Genomic DNA, 20,388 nt, shown 5'->3' on the forward strand with positions numbered 1-20,388 from the left:
ATTTTGCATGACCGGTACAGCTTTTAAAGTTGTTGTCATCTATCCTGAGGCAAAGAAAAATATCTTCTTGTCTATAGGTATGGTGCATGCAAGAGACTCTTGGTTAAGAGCAACGACATATACGAGCTTATTCTATCGCTGTTTTCTTAGATTGGATAGGTCATGCCTTTGCCTCCGTGTTGGTCTGGGTTAGGCTGTTAACCCAACCCCTGTTAACACCCCGTCTAAAACCACACTCCGTAAACATGCAGCCAGTTGGCCAGAAGGACAGTGATGGCCAAAAACACTGGCTGCCCCAGCCAAGGAAAACCTGTGGTCAAGAGTTTTCTCCCTGCTGTACCACACAGTGACCGTGACATGCCAAATGGCAACAGCATCTGCAGCAGAGCTTGTTAAAAACTTTTTGGAATAGGCAAGTGTTTTTTTAACTCAAGCATAGCTGAGCCAAGCTAAATACTCCTTGGCTGAATAAATCTAAAACTGGCATCTGTTTTGGGGACTAAAGGTTCTGTAGTTTACTCTCCCCTCCCACCCCCTGCCTTTTTTTTTTTTTACTGGAAGCATGAGACTATTCAAGAAAATATTAAATTATTGGTGCATATGGTGAGAATTCTGTGCTTTAATAGCTGAAACTCTACATTAATACAAATTACTTTTTAATCTGGATAAGCAGGTTTTGTCCCTAAACCTAAACGTATGAAGGCATGGTTCTTTCAGACAGAAATTGCTATCATTTTCAAAACACAGTATAGTGAACAAGCAGCCCCTTTGCTTCTCAGGGGCTTTCTAACACTCTTCCAGAGTTGGAAAAAATCCATATGCATTAACTCTCAAGAGTAAGAGGCAGAATTTAGAGCTTCAGGACCTTTCTTCTTTTTTAAATGCAGGGGGTTTTAAAATATATCCTATATTCTAGTTTTTTACTGCATTTCTATTGGAGCATACGAGTAAAATAAAAAGCATCTTTCTTTAGCCACTGCTTTGAAAAATACAAATCTATACAAATACAAACAATACTCTGGATGAATACAAAGTGGAAAAAATGTGGGAAATATTCAGGGTAAAATTATTTCTTACATGTTAAGGTCATGAATTTTTAAATCCGAGTCATCTATACTACAGGCCTGTTTGTTCTTATTATTAACTATTTCACTTTGCTTTGTGTGTAAAGCACGAGACTTTGCATCTGGCAACTTTTTTTAAAAAATGGAAAATGAGGGTGCTTAGTACCTTACTGTGTTGTGTCCTACATTAGGGAAGAATTTCAGATTTCCTCAGATTCTGCTAATGCTATTAATGCTGGTGCATCCAGTGCTGCATATGTTCTCTTTGGCTGGCCCCACTTTCCAAAGCATATACACATTGAACAGTCATCTAAGCTGCTTGCCACTAATGGCTGCAGTATCTGGAGAAGTCTGGGGGACTTTGGGCCTGATTTGTCAGCCATCAAAATCTGTGGCAGATAGATAAGCATTTTTTTGTGCCTACACAAGAAAATGTGGGACAGGTTCCTCTACATGTGAGACCCAGATGTGAGACCAAATCCTTCTGGCCTCAAGCACATGAAAGTACATACCTGAGCAATGCAAGCATGACTTGGTACTGTCACAGTTTAGCCCCAACCAGCAACTAAGCACCACGCAGCCGCTCACTCATTCCTGACCCCCAGTGGGATGGGAGAGAGAATCAGAAGAGTAAAAGTAAGAAAACTTGTGGGTAGAGATAAAGACAGTTTGATAGGTAAAGCAAAAGCTGCACATGCAAGCAAAGCAGAGCAAGGAATTCATTCACCACTTCCCATGAGGCAGGTGTCCCACCACCTCCAGGACAGCCAGGCTCCATCACACATGACGGTCACTTGGGAAGACAAACACCATCACTCCAAACATTCCCCCCTTCCTCCTTCTCCCCCCAGCTTTATATGCTGAGCATGACACCATATGGTATGGAATATCCTGCTGGTCAGTTGTGGTCAGCTGTCCAGCTGTGTCTTCTCCCAACTTCTGCACCTGGCATGGTGTAAGAAGCTGAAAAGTCCTTGACTACTTAGCAACAACTAAAACATCGGTGTATTAGCAACATTATTCTCATTCTAAATTCAAACTCCAGCACTATACCAGCTACTAGGAAGAAAATTAACTCTATCCCAGCCAAAACAAGGACAGGTATGCAGCAGTCGTAACACTATTTGGGGATTCGAGTGATTTAATTTGCTTCTGTAAAATAAATATGAATAAGTAGTATAAGTTTGGATGCTGTGTGATGCCCTTTTTTTTTAGAGAAAGCAGATACATTGCAAAAGACTTATACCCTCAGTTGGTCCCTAATCAGTTTGCAGTACCAAATGGAAGTCAGTCTAATAAATACATACACATATGAGCACATACGTAGCCACATATGGAATGTGTGTTGCATTAATGTTTCTATAATATGAAATTTATTAATCTATTCATATTTTAATCAGCTTGTGTTACCTGGCATTTACAGAAACCCATAAGTGCCACCCAAGATGCTTGTTTCCTGGTTTAATTTTTTCAGGAGAATGTTACTTCAAATATTAAAGTATTGTAGATGACATCCCAGAACTGATTTAATTTATCACAACAATTTCAGTTTCCCTCACAGTGTGCCTCTCAATTAGGTTATCACCTAATGCTTTAAAACTGTCCTAGTAAATGAATGAGTGAACATCTAAATCAATACCGCTTTCGTCTTAGATTCAGAGCTGAGTGGATAAAACCTTTATGCTGGCCACCAAAAACACACATTGATTTTGTATTAAAATATATTGCATTGGAAAGTGGAAGAAACATGTAGCTGTAAGTGCGCACGTTAAAAATATGCAGAATAGCATATGTAGCATATTAACATGTGGTTCAGTAGGCAGAGAATATTATGAACCCAGAATTGCTGGTGGTGCCTTTGCCTTAATATACTGCTTACGTATAGTTTGGTTTGCAGTTTCAGAGCATTCAAGGTTTTATAACTCAGAAGTGCAATATCGTGTGGATTACCAGAGTGAAAGATAAATAGTGTGCACTGAACTGCTGGAAGGCTGTATGAGGGCAAGTCTTTCCGGTGAAGCCGATGCCGCTCTATCTGAATTTTGCAAGGCATTGATCTTTACCTGTAGAGATTTATGAGCTCTAAAGGGAGGTATAAAAAGCAGACCAGCAATGAAAATAATCTGACTTAAAAATACGGTTTTCAATTTGACCTAGTAATTTTTAATTTTACCTTCTCCTTTTGCCCCTTGCTAAATACATAGTTTTATAAAATGTAAATAAAATATAATATGTGTGGCTTGGCTGTGCCTGTCTTCCTGACAGAGTCTGTATGGTTCTTTTTAACAAAAGAAGTGGTTTCCATATCAGAAGTGTATAGGGTTGCGTGCTGTTGTTTTTACCTTGTATGCATTACTATGTTGAACAGTAATAGCAAGAAAATGAATTTGAAAGGGTCTGTCAGGTGTAAGAGTGAAAGCATACCAGAAAAGAAAAACAATGGACCAGTAATGAGCATGTTCCTATTTATAATGGTAAAATATCCATATTAACTGAGCCTCATAATTTACTGAAGAGTGTTGGATAACTTTGGCAGAGGAGGAGGAAAGAAGCAAAAGAAATTGTGGTTAGCCAGTTGTCATCAGCACTAATTTTTATTCTATTTAATGAGAGTTAAGGGTCCAGATCCTACTGGTGGCTTTGAAAACCCCTGTCCAAGTGTTCCTCGGCTCTCCATCCCAGCAGAAAGGCAGGGACTGTTTCCTATGGCTGTCAGACAGGCACTGCTCACTTTCTCCAGAAACACGGCGCCACAGCCAAGCAGGAAAGGCTTGGCCACAAAGATGGCCAGCTTCCCTGGGATGCAGATTGGGGTCTGTGTTTGGATGGAGTTTCCTGCTGCTTCTTGTTTTACAAATAACATGCATTTCCATGCCCGTGAGCTGTGGGTGGTGCAACTGTTGCAAAGGGAGATGTTACTGGAGTAAAGCTCTTATCCCTGGCCCTGGTTTGGCCTTTGCCCCAGCTGTTGTAGCAGTCATTGGATGCAGAAGCAAAAGCATGGCTCTAACAGCAGTGGCATCCTGGGGCAGCTGGTGGCCCTGGGAAGGACGTCCCCCTGGGTACCAGCTCTGGGCCCAGGCCTGTGAGGTGTCCATGCTGATCTGAGGCTGAAGGCTGGCACAGGCAGCCCAGGCAGGATCAGAGCCACTGAAGCTCTGGGTTTAGCTGCTTAATACTTAATGACTGAAGATATTTTGTTAAATACAATAAGTGGTTTGAAGTCCGTGTTTCCTATCAAGCTGACTGGGAAAGGAGTCACTTTAATAGAGCAACACGGATTGCTTCAGGGCCTGAAGGCTTTTTCTTTGCACAGATTCTGGGCTGCTGAGCAGAAAGAAAAATGTCGCATCTCTGCAGAGCTTTCAACAGCAATTGCTCATTTTGTCCTTCACCATAAAGCAATGAAAGCAACATCAGAAAAAAAATGTTCCAAGTGAAGGCTTCCAACTTAAAATAAAAAAACAAAAAACAAAAAAACAAATAGTTGTGACAAAATTTCCTGTATTGGTAACTGAGAAATGTTTTCAAGGAAGGGACTGTTAAATAGTTAAAAAACACGGTGCTTCTCCAACTGTTGACAAAACTCACTGTTCTGAAATTGTATCTTCTGTTACATTTGCTCTTATGTTTTGAAGTCCCCAAAGCCAGCCTTTCAGTGTGCTCCTGCTCTACACTTTCAAATCCTCCCCGGGCAGAAGCTTTGCCTGCAGACATTATGCCTTGCTGTGGATTAAGGTATTAACGTGATGGGGGAAGCTAGTAATATTTTCTTTTGTTTACTGAAACAGGACCTTGTATCCGTCAGGCCTAAATGCTGGATTATGAACTAGACTGGGTAGGAACTAATTCTTCTTAAGCTGCCAGTGGCTCAATAAGTGCAATAGTGAGGTGGTTCAGTTCCTCATAGCTGCTGCAAATACGCGTTGAATATTTGATCTGGCTTCTCCCGAGTCCATACAAATTGCGTTGCTTGCTGCAGACTCAAGTTGTAACAATTCCTTGCATATTTCTTCCTTAGTGTCACTTTGTCCTGCGGTGATCTTATCAGCACTGTTTCCCTAGAAGAACTCAGATTTTTATTATTTTGTTTGCCTTGATGCAGCTGGGTGTTAAAATGACCTCGCTTTCTCCCCCACCCACCAGCCCTCAGCCTTTCTCTTTCCCTCTGTTTCTCCACCACCCTCTCTTTCCTCAGAGGATTTACTGTCTTTGTAGATTTGTTTCTCTTTCTCCTTTTCCCTCCAGTGTCCACCCTGATTTTGTAACCATAGCAATAATTGAAATACAATCCTAATATTTGCTTGCTGAAGCTATCATCTAGCCCAACATATGAACTGCTGGCTTTTGTGTGTGGTCAGGTTTTGAAACTTAAGTCAGATGCATCTGTATACGTGAGGATGATTTGTTTGGTGCTGAGCTATCCCTTCCAGAAAGGGTTTTGTTTGTGTGAAGTTGTGTGTCAGTGGGAGCTGGTACAAGTAAAGCCAAGCCCTCATGCTAGTGAAGCCAGGGAAAAAGGAAATTATAAAAAATAAAAACAAGGCTGTGTTACAGGGAAGTTCTGCTTCACATAGATACGTTTCAGTCTTTTGCTTGGAATTTGTACAGCTTTCACTTTCCCAAATTTCCAAGATGAATAATGGAAGTTGTTTTGCACTTCAGGCTGCTGCACATTAAGCCCAGTGTTTGCTTGGGATGTTCAAGAGCATCTCACGACAAGCAATGGGCTTTGGGGCGGAGGGAATGGTGTTATATGCTTTACCAGCTCTGTATTTTAACCACCGAAGACACAAGTGCTGGAAGCAAAATTATCATGGCAATAAATCTCTTCTTTATGGACAGGCTTAAAAAGCATTTTCTAAAACCTATACAGTAGCTAATGAAGCAGTTTATTAATTATGATAGCGTTCCTGTGAGATAAGTAATTTTAGACTGTTGAACTGAGAGAGAAAAGTGAAGTGACTCACTGGAGGCCACACAATTTGTCAGTGGAAGAGCTGAAACAAGCACAGAAGAATTTCTGGCTGCCACTTCCAGAAAACACAACTTCTGTCTGAGTAAGATTTATGTGTATATATTTTTTTCAAGTAATATTAATTATTAACATTGTTAATATCAATATAATTGTTGAAACACAGTGTTTTTTCAGGACTAGTGAAAGAAGGGGGAGACTTTGAACTCTTCAAGCTTACAGGGGGTGCAGACTCAAAATTAGGATTCAAATCCAAATGAAGGTGATGGTTTGTGTTTGGATTTAATGCCCCCTGAAATTTCCTGAACTTTACTAATGAGATTTTGGCTCAGAATGACAAAAATTAACTGATCTTCTGAGACTTCTGTCATCCGAGATGATGGAAGCCTTGTGAGATCAGCTTCCCTGCCATCGTGGCTTTCACTGAAATCTCAGGAGAGCACTTACTTTCACATATAATGTCAACCATATCCAAACCAGGACTAACAAATACCCCTGTAGAGCTCCTTCTAAGATCACAGGCATATTTGAAATACTGCTACAAGCTGTGTTCAGTCTGAGGAAATGCTCACAGCATTTGTTGTTTCTTCTGTCAGATACGGCTGGTGACACTTTTCAGTGGTGGGAGGGTTATATACTGTCTTCCAGATGTTCGTTAGTGCAACTTCTCTTATTTATGTTCAGAGATTTATCAAGGAGGTAATTTAAGAACTGGGACAGGCTGGGTCTCCCACCCTGGAAACACTTACGCAGCAAACTTTGCTCCACTTGCGGTTTTTACTAGCAAGTCGCTGGCCAGTAATGTGTAGCTGAGATTTTGGTGTATGAAATGCTATGAATAATCTTCCCAAATGTGCTCCGTAGTCAGACTGGATGCGATGCAGTGTAGTTTGTTCTGTCCTCTGCACTCTGTATCCTCCTTATAGTACAATGACTGTGTAGCCCACCACACCGGACCCCCCAGGGGACCAGAGCAGGTTTTACTCACAGCTTGTTGCTCATGTGCTTGAGCACTGAATTCAATTTCTCTGGCAATGTAGGCACCTCCTAGTTACCCCGCTTTAGATAGTTTACTCCATTTCAGATTACTTACATTACAAAGAAGACAGCAAAATACTTGATATAACTGGAATCATTTCCCAGTAGCATTGTAGAGGCAGGGGGAACATGGACTTTGACCAGCTAAAAATTAACTTTAAGGATCTGACTAAAAGATCGCCAATCTTTAAGGAACAGAATTTAATTTACGCAAAACCTTCCTCTTCTCATCATCAGTGTGCTATTTTTTTTCTCCCATTTTGTATACTAAAGTCACACTGAAAACAAGTTATTACCATATTGAAAAATGTTCTAAAAATCTTATTTTAAGACTGTATCAGATTCTTTATTTAGTGACAATATCAGTGTGGAAGCACTTTAATTTAGGATTGTTACCTTCATTATCTTACAGATTCATTCATGAAAGCTTGGTCTTAAAATCATGTTGCAAAATAAAGCTTTCGTAAAATAGAAAAACAGCAGCCAGGATTCCTGTAGCTTTGTTTTTTAGTCTACTGGAAATTATTTAAAATTAAATAGCCACCTTTTCACTGCAGCTCAGTTGTCTCTCTTCTCCATCTCAGTTTTCCAGAATAGGTGTTCAGGAAGGAAACAAGCCCCATAAGCGGCTTAAGATAGAATTTCAAACTCCTGTAGCTTAAAAAAGTCAGAGGCAACATTTTTAGTAGAGTCAAAGATTACTTTTAAAATTTAGCCCTAATCCTCAGCTGCTGTAAACCTGTATAAATTAATTTACTTCAAAGGAACTGTGTGGCGTTTGCATCAGCTGAGGATCTAGTTTATACGTCTGAATCTCAAAATTTTCCTTTGGGCAAGCTCTGGCCCTTCCACAGTTTGATACTGCCAGGTAAGAATTTTGTTGGTTTTGGCTTTGGGGTTTAGTGTTATTCTTTTCTTTAGAATACAGTACATATTTGCTGCTTCTTTTTGCAGACTGGTGTTTTGCTGACTCTTCATCTTACATGAACTTTGTCCGACTTAATTTTTCAACTCTGCTTCCTATAGGTGTTCACTAGGTAATATTTAAAGATAAATTGTTTTCTCTAAGTCCTGATTAATATCAGGAGATTTTTATAATTGATTCATCATACTGAGCAATCGGCGGGAGTTTTTGACTCTTCTGTGTCAGTCAGTGACAGATATTGGTACCTGTCCCTAGTGATTCATAATGAAAAGTTGCCAGATATGTCTTTGAAACTGATGGATGATTCATATTGTTATATTTAGGCCACATTATTCTGGAATGTTTAAATTAGACAAAAAGCCACCTCTGAGTATACATGTGCAAACATAGAGTACATTTTTAGTTTCCCGTCTAGATATATATATATATAAAGTCCAGGGCTGTTTTCAAGTTGCAAGAAATATTGTTATATTTTTATTATGGTATTTCAGTTCACACTCCTACTAATATGAAAAGTTCAGTAATGGCATATCCTCAATACTGCCCTCAAATGCCAAGGTTACACATGAAGTCCAATGGGATCTAGCAAATGTTTAAACTTTTATTAAAGCCTAAAGCCCAAAATAGACTTTACTAGACGTGTACAAATTATTTTAAATTATGTAAATATTTTTCATATGTCTGGCTTCTGACAGAACACCACTATACACCAAAGTATGACATTTGCCTTACTGTGCCAAATTTTTGCCTTTTTTTTTTTTTTCTTCCCAAAATACCTAGCATCATTACTGGATTTGACTAGAGGCTGCTTTATGTGCTGCTTGTGGTTCACGAGAAATATATGTAAAGAGGAGGGATTGTGTTCCCTGACTGTTAACAGAGGCTCTTTAGCATGAGGTGAAGCGTGAACTGCCAACATCACAGGCAGGAGATACCCAGGATAAGGGTGGGTGAAGTCCTGCTCTGCATTCCATCTGACAGACATGTGCAGCTGCTGTGAAGGCTGGTGGTGGTGTGCAGTGTGTGTGTGTGAGAGAGAGAAAAATATGTATTTGGGGTTTTGCAACAGATATTGCTCTAACTTCATCTTCTAGGAATCCTCTTAAATTAAAAAAATCCTGCCAAAACATTAATATCTGGATGTGTACAGAATCTGAGTACTTCATTTGAACGAGAGGCACCAGTAGGTGACAGTAACAGTGAACAAGCTGAAAGACTCCAGCTTTGTTTGTCAAATATTTGCAGGTGTGTGTGTTTGTGCACATGTGCATGTGTGTAATTTTTTTTCTTTCCTGTGGTTTTGGCATTTTTTTTTCCTCCTTCATTCCATGCACTTTTATTGTGCAAGCATAATCTTATCTATGCGTATTTGGCTAACTTTGTCCATTTGTTTTTTTGCACATTACCTTATCTTTTGTTAAGAAAACACTTTTCCTGAAATACTTTCGAATGTTGAAGAACAATAAATAACTGAAAATCCATGTGTATTATCCAAAAACCACTGACTAACATTTAGGGTGACTACCATTTGCATGAATAATGAGAGATTTGTTCTGCTACATCAATTTACAGAGAGTTGTCAGTCTTCTAAATGATGTTAGTGGTAGATTAGTTAGACTGGAAACTTGATGCAAGCAGTGTTTGAATTAGTTGGATAAAGAATTCCCAGAGGTAATCTAGAGTTTGTGCTAAAACTGGTATATAACTGTATCACTGCTGAAAATTAAAATAGGTACGAATTGCCCTTGCTGAAATTTGTGGTTTCTGGGATTGTCCAACGATACCCAAATCTTTTACTTCAGAAAACAAGGTAGCTTGATCCCACTTCAAATAGTTTAGAAAGTAAAACTTCGCTTTCTACTATACCTAAAACTCAAAATGAGTTTATGCTAGTCTTAGTGAAACTGGTATATAGGAAACTAGTTTAACACTGCCCACAAAAATACAGATAACATAGCTGTAACTTGTAGTCCCCATGCAGCATGTGCTCTCCTCCTAGGCTAGACCCAGGGCTCTTGATCACCGCAACCTGGACAATGATCAGCTAGATGAACTAGCTCTAGAGTTCCTCAGTTTACTATTTCCCTTCTTTGGCTTGTCACCTTCACAGTGAAAACAACATAGGCCATGAATATGAATTTTACTGGAACATGCAAGATATTTCTGCAGAGATTTTTAAGGTCTCAAGCAGAAGTGAAGCTCTGATGAGTTGGATATGTGAAGGGGTTGATAAGATTAAGTCCTGGATATCTTTAATCAGAGATGCTGCAGGTCATGCTGAGGGCTACACTTCTCAAAGCACCTTTCTTTCAGAAACACACTGCCAGCTTCCTGGCTGTGACGGGACAGGAGAAATCATGATGCGCACATGGTTGGGAAATGGCATTTTCCTGAAGTTGTGAACTACCTGCAGGTTGATCTCCGTCCTTTTTTCTCTCAGTGCGATGTTAGCACCAGGAGTGACAGACCGATGTCCACACAAGGGTAATGGTGACAGCATGTGCTCCAGGAGCCTCTCTGCAGGAGTGTTGACAAGGAGAGGAGCCCAACAGGCTCCATCCAGGCTCCAGGTGCTCCCAATGTCAATACTGGGCAGCAACATCCAGTGAGGAGAGAGGGTCTGTGGTCCTGGTGCTCCTGAAGTGAAGGAGCATTCATAATTTCTCTGTGGGGTGTAGAGCAGTACCCCTTCCACACAGTGTTTGTAAAACACTGTGAGAGCCCAGTTCCCACCAGCAGGTACCTCCTGCCCCTTCCCCAGCCTTGGAAGCTGGCACTGCATCTGTGTCTGTGCAGCAGCATCTCTCCTCCTCACTTACACACCCAGTAGGTAATGTTAGCATGGTATCAGGGAATACTAGACCTGTCCACCTGAATCTCCATGTAGCATTTGATGTATTTCCCATAATAAATTATGTACTTCAAGGAGCAATAACAATAACTGAGATTCTTGAGACGAGAAGGGTCACGTTACCAGGAGTACCAAAAAGGCTGATTAAAATTAAATCGTAGCAGACAACAGTTGTGTTACAAAGGAGGGCTCGATTACAGCCAAGTCACTTTCTTTGCTAACCTCTGACTTATTTATTTCTCCTGCATGCTGCAGTCTGCATCTCTTTCTGGTTGTAATGAGCATTAATTGATTAGCTGGATCTATTAAGAGCTTGAGCACTCATAAGTACTATCCCAGTGGGTACACAACTAAATAGTTTATGAGGTAATTAGTATTTTAATGCCTTTTCTAATGAGCCTTTTCAGTAATGAAATCTCATGAGAACATTATTGTTCATGTATATTTCTTCAGACACAACAGAAGGTAAGCTAATGCTATTAAGAGATTTTAAAGCTAGTTTATAAAATGGGTTTTAGTAACTTATTTTTGAATACTTACCTTGGATCATTTCATTAAAAAAAAAAACAACCAATCTTAATTTTTCCCATTGCTCTGTCTCTTGCACTCCTCTCTCCTGACAGAATTCTTACACTATACTGCAATTTCAAATAATTGGGATAATTTCTGAGGCTGCTACCCGATCTCGTAAGCTCAGCTGTAAGTAAATAATACCATACTGTCTGATCGTGTTGTTTCAGATGTGTTCTCATGCTGGAAAAAAAAATAACTCTGTGCCTGGCTGCACTGTGCCTTGGATTTATGACTGTGTCAAGTTTTGAGAGAATGACCAACCTCTACAAAGCTTTTCAATGTTAAGCTGAGTTCTTTTTCTGGAGGCTCGAAGGCAGCACAGAGCTTGCAACAATACAGACAGTCTTACTTCCCCTCCTTCTTCAGGACTTGATGATCTTCAGGGTCTCTTCCAAACAAAATGATTCTATGATTCTGTGATTCAGGTCCATTGGATGTACCTCGTTTTACCAAGGTTTAACCCATAGTGAGAAGGACAAGCCCTGTGCCTTGCATTTTATTTCTCTGGTACCTAAAAGAAGATGGCTTCAGATAGCTTTGCTGGGAGGGTTTCTTTTGGTGTGTGAATGGCTCACTTTATCATTGGCCATGGGGACAACACTTGCTTTTTGTTCTCTGGAGGTCACAAGGTATCAGCAGCTTTTTATGTTCTCATCTCTTGGGGCTCACTTCTTCCAGCTGGGAAGTGCAGTCTTGTCCTGAGTGGGACTACAGCTGCAATTTGACAGCAGATAGTGATGCCGTGAAACAGCTCAGGCCGAAGACTGAAGTGTGTATGTTTTTGAAACCTGTTTCATAAATTAGTTTTACATAGTCTAGGTGATGTATGCCTTAAAATATTTTGGAAACTTCATTTTAAGGTAGGGATGTACAACTCCTATTTAACATTAGAAGCTGTAGCAGTCAAACTGTAAGAAATTCCCCTATACAGATCCCATTATGTAATGTAAGATGTAATGAGTTTTATTCATCCTTAGGGTGTCTTTAATGGTGTCAGTGCAGTTTTGCGAAGGATGGATTTGGCCTAGGGACACCACTGCTATAAAACCTTATTGTCTTCCACTGGTATTTCTCTCTCTGTCTCCAAAGCTTTACTGAGACATGTCACTGTGATATATTAATAGGCTCATACTTTTTGACGACTCTAAGTTATTAGTAGTATGTGTATTGTTTTCTTCAAATGAATATGAAAAGCCACATTTTCAGTTAGAGTAACTGTAAAAGCCCCCTCCAAAACATATAGAAACAGTGTCCTTTGACTTGATGTATTTGACCTTGCCTGCAATACCATGCCTTAGCAATGCTTCGGAGATGAAGAACGCCCAATGCTGACTGCTGCTTTCCATGTTGCCTGCCATCTCCACACCCATTTGCAACATGAGACCTAACAGCACAGGAGAGTCTGATGCCTCCTGTGTCATCCCCTAACAGCACTCACAGAGTTTCCAGTGTTCACTCACACGGCACTGTGGACCCCTCTCTTTAATAGTCAGACATGCTCTTAGGATGGAAGCTGAGAAGTCTAATCTGTTCACTCAGCTGAGATGTGGTAGCTTCTTATGTCTGTGTTCATGGTCTGTTTAAAATGCAAAATAAATCAGATGTGCCGGGATTGCCTTCAGAGGTGAGCCAACCACCCTGGCTGCTCTGAGACCCTCTGCAGGGTCAGCAACCCAACAGGCTGAGCCCATGCCAGTGCCCAGAGAAGAAAGTCCAAGTAAGAAGGTGCACATCAGGTTACCAGCCCAAGAGTAGAGGAAAAATATCCTCAGAGAAATATTTTGGTTTCCATTCTGGAAATTTCATAGAGCGTGTTTCTGCTCTGTATTCAGAAGCTTCCTTAGGGGAGAACTGATCCCTAAGCTGTCTGAGGGTAGGAGCTCTGAACTGTCTGTCTTTAGTGGCCTTTGCTGAAGCCATCTCTGAACACTAATGGAGCAGAGTCAGAATTAAACTGGGGTGGTGGGGAGACCAGTTGCCAAACGTTGCTTTTGATTTTGGTAATATTTCTTTTAGACTTGAAGTGGGCTGGAGTTGTTTTGCTTACTTTTTTGGAGACTCTCTGTTTTTGTTTGTACTTCCTGAGTCACCACCTGTCTTTGCCAAGACTTACTACATCCAACAAAAGGTATATTATTGATGCACTGTGCCATGCACAACGCATTTCCATGAACTTTACTGGACTTGTGGTCCTCCCAAATTTGTTTTGCTCCCTGTCTCTGCCCCCCAGCAGTCCATGGTCCATGCACTTCTCTGACAGCATGTAAACACTGAGCAGGCTTTGACACCTCATGAGCTTAAAAGCTCAGCTTTCTCGATTTCTGATGCATTTAGATCAGTCCTCTCACCTTTCATTGTATAATAACATGTGTATGTACATATATATATATATATATAGTCTTTGGTGATTGCTAGAAGAACAGTAGAGAAGTAGGCACTGAAGAAATGTCTCGCCTCTGTTAGAAATACTTGGAAAGAGCAAAAGGCACTTAAAGGATAAGTTTGCCACTTTCTATTTCTTTCTGCTCCTTCTGTGCGCCATGAGGTCATGATTAATGGCTTTGGTGACATTTGGAGGGCAGAAATGATCTGTATGTTCAATTCACGAAGACCTCTGAATCGGTGGGGCCCAGGGGAACTGGCAGCTTTGGGTCTGGAAGGACCTGTGATGTCATTTCATGTGGCCCCGGGGGATACGGCTATTACTTCTTTAGGCATTATTCTTGGATAGCACTAAGGTGTGTGGGTTTTTTTGGCCTCCCAAACACATTAATTCTTCCCTGAGCAATGGAAAGATTCCTCACCCTTGGGGGAGGCTGTTTAGGGTGGGGGGAGTCTTAATGTGCAGGGGCAGGGTGCTGCTGGGGGTACATGTGCAGTAGGACAACCAGAGAGGACTCTAGACTTCACAGATACACTTCTAGTGATGCAAAAAGAGTTCAAAGGAATGGGAACCTGTAAATGAGGTTTACTTGAAATAAAGCTACTCTAAGATAGAGAAACATACACAGTAGACAAAGAGGATATTTTGACATTTATTCATGGCTTTCCTGGAGTGTCTTGGACTGTATAAACTCACTGCTATTATGTTAGTGAAACATTAGATTCCCTGAGGCCATAACTCTGAATGGAATTTAACTTCTTTTGCTTTGAAGAAAGAAGAGAAAAAGTAGATTTATTACACTAGTTCAACTCCTGTCAATTCTGCACATAAAGGAATTATGAACAAACACATAATTTAAGAAGTTATGGACAAACTCATAATTTCCTGACAATTCCCTTCCAAATGATGTACCTTTTGAGATTATATGTTTTCTATATATTACAGAAGGAGGAATGGAGTTGAATGCCTTCTTTTTCTTCAGTCCTTCTGTTTCAGTAAAAGAAGATGCTATGCAACACATGTTGGGTAGTCTGTCTGGTGTTGTTGATGAGCTCTGCAAGAGATATGCTATCTCTGTTTTGCTTTTAAGCTAAATTAATAAATTCAAAATGCGTGAATAGTTTAAGTGTCATATTCTCAAGGTATCTTATTTTCTTGCAATCTACTAAACTTTAATTCAGAATAATTGTGTGTTGTGTTTACAGCTGAATTTAGATAATGTTTACTTATGTTTACATATTGTGCCTGGCTGATAAATGGCAGATATAGAGTAAAATTAAAACATAGAGAAACCAGACAATAAACATCCCAGTTCACAGTCAGACTATGAGTCTTTGTGCTTCTTCATGGTGTGATTTCAGCATCTAATTGAGCAGATGCTCAAGTCGTTTGGGGAATCAAGCCTTAAATTGCTTGATTAAATTACTTTTCCCTATCAGCATTTCAGTGTTAAAAGATAAATTTACAACAAGGAACAAACATTTAAGGTGAAAAGTATGACATAAATTAAACCACCTCAAAAAGCCAGGAAAAAAGTGTTAGTTAATAACGAAAGTGCAAATTGGAAATGTAGGAATGTACTGTATGTCTTACTGCAGGGTTGTCTGTTTCAAAAAAGATAGAGCAAAGGGTATGCCTGAATTTCATCAGTTTTCAATTGTTTTCTGGGAATGTGCTACTATTTCACATTTCAGTGTTATTCTCATTACTAAGTTGAAACATTTTCTTTCCCCCCCGCATCAGTCCCATTCTGATAAAAAAATTGTCCCAGTGCATTTTTGGGGGTAGGGAACATCTAATGGCATATAATTTGAACTAAGTAAGATGACTATCTGAGTTTATGGATAAGTATTATAAAAATCAGGGTAGGTCTTACGTGGTATGCTTCTTTACAAATACCACGGCTTCAATTCACTAGCAATTTTGCTTCTGAGCAAAGAAAAGAAAGATTTCTGGATTCGTAGATGAAGCTGAAACCATGGGGTTCGCAGTATGAGGGCCACCCTGAGTACAATGTCCGCATTAATCTTTGCTCCTTGCACAGGAGGCTGGAGCTGCCTGCCAGAGCTAATGAATGGATTCTGACTCCACCACATTAGGCTATTACCACATACAAAGGCTGGTTACAAATTATAATTTGTCTGATGGCTTCAGGTATACACATTAGAGAAACATTTGCTTAAAAGTTATAATTAGCCAGCGATAGAGGTAAATTTTACAGATTGCTTTGGAGCACTGAGGCAAATGTGACTTTCTGTGGGAAAAGGCCTGTTGCCTCTCTAGCAATTCATAAAAAGCAAAGAAAAAGTGCTTTAGTTACATCCCTTCTAAAGGTGAGACCAAACCACAACATTTCTCTAAAACCCAAATAACCTCAGTCTTTACTGCAAACACAGTAGTGCTTTAGGAGCACTACTTTTCCTCAATTAAACAAACAAAAAAAAATTTTATTGAGAGAGGTTCCTGGCTTGGATTAGGATCATGTGTGCCTAGATAGAGTGTTTCACTGAGTGGATTCTTTTCAGCTTAAACCTTAACAGTTAAATTAGAAAAAACCTCACAACTGGCGCAGAGGAGACCAGCAAATCACCAGGCAGCCTGGGCTGCTGAGATGCTTTCATTCTTTAGCTGTGAACTCATACCTTGGGCTTTTGTATTCTCGGGGAGAAGAACCCATAGTTCAGAGAACTGCTAGAAACAGGATGGTTAAATGAAGCCCAACAGTAAGCAATTCGTGTTACTGAAGCATGTCATTGAAACTTGGCACAAGTGCTTGCTCTGAGCTTGTGCTGAGGAATGGTTTTAAGTACTTGTCATCCCATAGATACCGCTGCAAATGTTCTGTACTGTCTCCCCTTTCCTGCACTGTCTGGGATAGTGAGTACAAGAATAAGGCTATGCATTTTCATTTGTTTGACTTTGAGTTTTCTGTGCTTCGGTTTCAGTAGCGTGGCTATCAGATGAATGATACTGTACTGTATCCATGCCATGGGAGATGCAAAACAGCCCATTACTTCATTGTGTGGTTGGTTTGCTTGTTTGTTTTAAAAGTTTGCATGTACTAGTGAATGTGAGGGGATGATAGCATCTAATAATTGTAGTGCTGGCAGGAGCGATGCAAGCTCACCCACACAGCCTGCCAAGGTACCTCTAGTCTGGCTTGCAACACCTTTTTTTTTTCCCCCAGTGATTGTCCTGCTGCTGTAGCACAGAACCAGAGACCAACTTTAAAGTGCTCACAACTGGTATATGCAGTGAGACCACCAAATTAATTTTCCTTTTTGATATGATTAGTTTTTGACTGCTATGTGGGCATCTCTTGTGCCAAGGTACTTAACATGGGCGTTCCTGCTGTGGAAGTCCTTGTTTCCACTTTTGTGCTGCTGTAACCAAAGGGATATTATTCCCTTCCCAAGCTGATTGTTTTGTGAAATATTTTGAGAGGGATCTTCCAAGAGCAGAAAGTACAAATAGATTAACAAATGCTGGTAATGCCTGCATTGCAGAAAGATGGGGCTGATTGCTTTATATTTGCAGACTTGTGTCAATAGCACAGAGAAACATAAGAATATCCTAAAAAGCTGGCAAGTGTTTCACTGCACATAGTTTGCTTCAGTAACTGTCATTCTACAGTTCCAAGCGTTAACTAAAGGTGTCATGATGAGGGCTTTATCCAGCGCCTGTATCCTCTTGGCATGGACTCAGGCATGGTAAGGACTTCACTGGGGCAGCCAGCTACCATGACTTCTGTCATCTGGAGCAACAGACTATGGTTGGTCATTAAAGAATCAATTTTTTAAGGATGTCTTTACTAATGCTAATTAAAATGCCTGCAATGACTAAATTATCTCCTTAGTTAAGATAATCCTCTGGATTATTTTCTGTTTACTGGGTTGCTAGGTGTACCTAATACATCAATATGTGTAGAAGTGTTCAATGAGATTGCCAGATTTTTTGAAAGAGAAATAGTTTTACATGCTTCAGAAGTAGACTCCAATTGGCTAAGGAATTGGCCAAGGACTAAAAATGTGACATCATTCTTGGCAAGTGATAAAGATATATTTTTGTTAACATATACTATATAAAAAGTGCACTATACGAGTTCTAAGCAAAAATCTGTGTCTAAGAATAATGAAATGTCTTTTAGTTGAAATTTTTTTAAAGGAAATACAATTTAGCGACCAGTCCTGTATATAAGTCTGCTTAATGTGATATATTTGTTTTTCTATATCCTTTTTAAATTTAAATACAGTTAATACACATAACGTATTATTATTTTAAAATCAATATCCTTATTTACCTGATAAATATAATTATTGCCTATTAATTCTTACATCAAATCCATGTTTGTGTAATAGACATACTGTAATTGTCTTCGTGAGTCAAATCACATACTTCAACTTCCAGCAATTATATTTTAACTTAATTCCAATGACTGATTAAAACCATGTGTATTCAGGTTTAGATAGATGTGCTTACTATGGGATTGTTAAACCTGCAGAAAATATGGTTTTAATAATCCATTAGTATTTAATTAGCATGCAATAACTGTCTTATTAAATCTAAATTAAAACCTTATTTGAGGCATGTAATTGAAAGTGCCACTGGGTAAAATCTAATCTCTCATGGATAAATTTACATAGAGTAACAACACCAAATTTTTCTTTTCTGCAGCTTTCAGGGTCTTCCCAAACCTTTGCTTAATCATCACAGTGGAATCTTGCAACAATCAGTTTTCTGCAAGTGCAGCATTTGAAATGGTTTTTGGGTCAGAGTTGTCATCTTTTGAGAGTTCATCTTGATTTGAAAGATGATTCTCTGGATGGAAGATGAGGAATTCGTAAACCTTTACCAGATGCCAAAATGTGTGTAGACACCCAGTGACTGTTTCCCACTAGCCAGTGAAGAAGGAGAGCTGGTTTGCAGTGCACACCACATGGTTAGGTGTCCCTCAGCACCTCGGCATATCCTGACAAACATGAAAGGAAGAAGAGTTTTTTGTGACTCTGTCTCTTCATAACAGAAGAGTTATTATCATGTGTTGCTACGTACAAGCGGTCATACAACACAGCTGGTGGGAGTAAATTGCAGGGGCTATTTAAAGCAGTTGTAACACTTTTCACTACTCTGGAATAAGAGTGATCCAGAATCCACCCAGAAATGTGAATTCATAAATGCTACTGGTGAATTTGCTTCTGCAAGACAGCTGAAGGAGTGTGTGTGAATTATCATACCAAATTGCTTGTAAAATTCTAAACATCATTGGTTTGAGATTAATAGCTACATGGATCCCTGTAAAGATGTGTTTAATTAACTGTCTAGCAAATTTATAGGAAAAATCTACTCTCAGATCTGCTTTGCAGAGTCCGAGTCTGCTGTTCCCCTTTCTCATCATAACCCCATCCCTCCTTGACAGTAAGTGGGAAAACTGTAAATGTAGGAACAGCAAGACATAAGAGCTGCAACTTACTAGGTGAATCACAGGAGATAATTTTCCCAGGATACTTTGTATTTTTGCTTACCCCTTGTCAGCATCAGTCTGAGTTGGGTGCTAGTCTCCATGGACATTGAGGTCCCATTTGGGAGCTGACCATTATCTTGGTCATATCATTACTGTTATTTTGATATGGGCAATATCTTCATGAACCTGAGGTGGTTCGTCAGATTGGGATTTGGCTGCAAAGGATGGAGGAGATTCCAGATGTTGATGGGGCTGTCTGGGGATGCAAGACTGTGGTTAGGAGGGGAGTGAAAGATTACCAGAGATGGAGAGCAGGGAGGAGCGGCAAAATATTTTGCGGATTCCCTAGCCAGTGTTGGCCAGCAACGCTTAAATTATTGACAGATCTCAGTTCCCAAGTTGTGGTGGACAGTCTGACTACAAGGGGGATCAGTTCTGTCCCTTCCCAAACTGCTCACGGGACAGAAATTCAACTTACTCCTCTATTTTTATTAGCAAGCTGGGGAGGATGAAAGTAAAAGACCATCGAGGAAGGGTGTGAAACAAAGAAACTTTCAAAGGGAAAGGAAGAAACTTGAAAGCAATCTCAGATACAGGTGGAAATGTGACCTTTGAAGGAGAATGAGAATTTGCAAAGTGCAACAAGGTGAGGTGAACACAGAAAGGCATCAGGGCTCACTTGAAGAGAGCCAAAGAAAATTATGTATCCATGATGGGAACAAACCCTGGGACTACCCAAGTCAAATTAAATTGTTCCTTTTACTCGTAATATGTTTATGATTAGGCCACACATGAATAGCTTTCATGGTGAATGCACTGTGTATGTAAATTGTGATGTGTTTATTTGAACTTAGACTCTTAAGTGTTACTGGACACCCATGCAAACTGAAGTGCTCTTACCCTACAGCAGTGAAAGGTGTCACAATTTCTGTAAATTGTCCTATTTTGCTGCAATTTTCTCCCATCAGCTGTGTTGTGTGACTGTTTATACAGAGCAATATGTGACAGAAACTCTCTTATTTGAGAGATACAGTAAAAACCATGGTCAGCAGAATTCTGTAAGACCACCTAAGCCCTGTAGTAGTAACCACCCACGTACATGAGATATAGGCAACATA

At 39.9% G+C, this 20,388-nt stretch overlaps 1 protein-coding gene across 8 annotated transcripts in view; it reads left to right on the forward strand.

The window, feature by feature from the left end:
• The window catches only part of CREB5 (cAMP responsive element binding protein 5), a 255,774-nt gene that overhangs the window by 189,063 nt on the left and 46,323 nt on the right, over nt 1-20,388 (forward strand). The gene's annotated exons all lie outside the window — the stretch shown is intronic.

This window comes from Columba livia, chromosome 2, assembly GCF_036013475.1.
Source record: "Columba livia isolate bColLiv1 breed racing homer chromosome 2, bColLiv1.pat.W.v2, whole genome shotgun sequence".
NCBI classification, from domain to species: Eukaryota; Metazoa; Chordata; class Aves; order Columbiformes; family Columbidae; genus Columba; species Columba livia.